Genomic DNA, 3,090 nt, shown 5'->3' with positions numbered 1-3,090 from the left:
TTTTTTTTTTTTTTTTTTTTTTTTTTTTTTTTTTTTTGGTACCAGAGATGGAACTCAGGACCTTGTGCTTGCAAGGCAGGTGGCAGCACCACTGAGCTAAATCCCCAGCCCCTATTTCTTAATTCTTTATACTCTTTTCTCCTCTCCTTCTGGATATCACATTTCGTATGTGTTTGCTTAATGGTGTCCTACAGTTCTCATAGACATCGTTCATATGCGAGGCAGGCGCACACACCACTGAACCAAATCTCCAGCCCATTCATTCTTTTTTCTTTATGATATTCAAACTAGACTATCTCAATTAATGTAATTTGAAGTTCTCCACTCTGTCTTCTTCCTTCACAAATCTGCTACTGAATCTCTTAGCGCATTTTTCATTTCAATTATTTTGCTTTTCTTTTTTATTGGTACGTGTTTGCAGTAGATAATGATTACATTCCTTGTGTGGGGTTGGTATATGTACATAAAACAAATTAATTCTTTTGTTCATCCCCTTTCTCTTCCCTGGCTTCCTCTCTCCATCTCTGGGTTCTCTCATGTTTTATAAAAGTCTTATCTCCCTATTTGCTATTATCATCTACTTTGCTATTTTTTTGCCAGTTATTTATTTATAGAAAGATAATCCCTTGGCTTTAAATAAATGTGTAAATACAAATATGAACAAACTTAAGAAAATACAAACCCTTGGATATCAAGGGGGCTTGTGAGAACTCCATTGTCATTCTCCCTTACCCAAGGGCAGAGGGCATGAGTCTGCTTTTTAAAAATTACTAATTTGGCCATTCTTGCAACAATAAGCCTGAAGTTGGGTGATTTATCCACAAGGAAAGTCAGGAAAAATTCAGAGTTTCCACTCTATGCATCTCCAAAATTAGGGCTACATGTTTCCTTGTTCTATCTTTTAACTAGTTTACTAGTGTAAAGGAGACTCCTGCCTAAAATGGACCAAGAAATAAGATAGACTCATAGTTTAAAAGGGTGAAGGAATCATCTGCTCTAAAGGCATATGACAAGACAAAGGCATACCAACCCCAGCGAATACTTTTCACCCCTCAAAGGGATATATTGTCCAGCCCAGGTCCAGGCCCTTGGTTCTTTGCTCTAGCCATATCTCTTCTTTTTTTTTTTTTTTTTGTACTGGGGATTGAACTCCGGTCTTTGCACTTGCAAGGCCGGCCACCAAACCGCTGAGCTAAATCCCCAGCTATATCTCTTCTTTGGTATTGTCAGAAGACAAGATTCAGTTCCTGGGTGTTAGGGAAGAGGGACAGTGGTTTAGGGGGCTTCCTAAATTCTTTTTTTTTTTTTTTTTTTTTGGTACTGGGGATTGAACTCCGGTCTTTGCACTTGCAAGGCCGGCCACCAAACCGCTGAGCTAAATCCCCAGCTATATCTCTTCTTTGGTATTGTCAGAAGACAAGATTCAGTTCCTGGGTGTTAGGGAAGAGGGACAGTGGTTTAGGGGGCTTCCTAAAGTACCTGTGAATAATTTAAGCTTAAAATTTTCCCTTTTTAAAATCTCTAAACATAAACAAGTCAAAACTCCATTCTGTGCCATACACAGCCCTTTGGATTCCCTGACACTGATTTGAGGAGAGTAGAGAAGGAGTCAACGTCGGAAGGGCCTCCTCACTTTCTTCCTCCTCTTCAGTTTGGCTTCTCCATCAGGTACTGAGCTGTTGGGCTTGGAGGCTGTGGTGGTGCCAGAGCCAGCCTGAGAGCTGCAAAGAAGTTCCCATGAGACATCTGGCCTGGGGAGACTTGGAAAAAATCAGCTCAAGAAATACTGAAGGTCAGCAGGAGGGGTATCTGAGGGGCTTTCTGCCAACCACTGGGGGCCTGGGATCCGAGAGACAAATGAGATGTAATAGGGGACTCTGTGGGTATCCGGGGAGATTCCCACACATTACCATTCTGCCCACTCTGTGATGTCATAGACCTTTCCATCCATCAGTGCAAAGAAGGTGATCTTGAGCCCCAACATGTTTTGCTCTGCCCAAGTCTCCTTCCTCAGCAGGATGTAGCCTATTACACTCCAGCACAGTATCTGGCACTCTCAGGTTCCCAGTCCATTTCAAACCTCCTATGCTTTCCTTGGCATCAGCTACACATCATAGTATTCATTGCTTCCTTGAGGTCATCTTGAAGCTTGGACAGAAACTCATTCACTGACCAGCTCAGCTCATTCTCTGCCATTTGTTTCATCTCATGCTCTTTCTGCCTTTCAGGGTTGCTGACAACCTTGAAGGTTTTAAGGCCCGGGGATGATGATTTATATCAGGATGAGCCATCACTGCCAGCTGCCTATAGGCCTTCTTTAGTTCAGTATGTGATGCTGTGGCTTCAGCCCCCAGCACATGGAAAGGGTTTAACTCATCCTCAGGAACTCCAGCCATGGTCAAGAGTCAAGCCACATCTTCTTCAGGCTGTCAATACTGCCCACTAGCTACAGGTGCATCTCCTTGGCTATTAGTCCTCTGCTTGTACCAAGGAAACTCCAGTAAACCCCCACTGAACTATTCTTACCAGCTGCTGCCATGGCCCACTATCTCTCAGCAAAGTGAAGCAACGCTGTAGGGTGGGAGAATCCAGCCAAGAAAACAACCACATTACCTTATCCCTCCAGCCTAACTTGTCACCCAGGCCCATGAAAATTCACTTGGAAATTGAAGAGGTTCTTCATCATCATATTCCTGTTCCAGTTCTTCATCTTCCCCCAGGCTGGGGCAAAAGTTGCTAGAAGAGCCATCTCCTCCCTCAGAGTATGGCCCTTGTGGGACAGCAGGGGTTCCCTGGCAGTTATAAGCAGATGGAATGGAAAGAAAAAAGGGTTCCCATCCTCATGGTACCCAGACTCACTCATAGAGAGTTCCTGGTCCAATCCTGAATTCTTCTGAAGATGCCTCACTCTGATCGTGGTCCTCTCCTTCCCTAGGTGGTCCTGGACCTCCTGGGGAGCCATGGCTTGGATCCGACCAGTGGGCACGATTTGGGGACTGTGTGTACTTATGACCAGAGTGTTCTGTGAGCAGCGGGTACCATTAGGAGCAGTCCCGGCTGAATTTAGTTTATTACATAGCGAGAGATATG

The 3,090-nt window shown here is 44.2% G+C and overlaps 1 pseudogene; it reads right to left on the bottom strand.

Annotated features, from left to right (window-relative positions):
- Nucleotides 1-1,362: 1,362 nt before the first annotated feature.
- LOC104864149 lies at nucleotides 1,363-2,649 on the bottom strand (annotated as a pseudogene).
- Between the last annotated feature and the right edge of the window lie 441 nt (nucleotides 2,650-3,090).

This window comes from Fukomys damarensis, unplaced genomic scaffold, assembly GCF_012274545.1.
Source record: "Fukomys damarensis isolate Sample0158 unplaced genomic scaffold, DMR_v1.0_HiC HiC_scaffold_1, whole genome shotgun sequence".
Lineage (NCBI taxonomy): Eukaryota > Metazoa > Chordata > Mammalia > Rodentia > Bathyergidae > Fukomys > Fukomys damarensis.
Note: the sequence above shows the minus strand (reverse complement) of the source record. Positions and strands in the feature narration are given on the sequence as shown.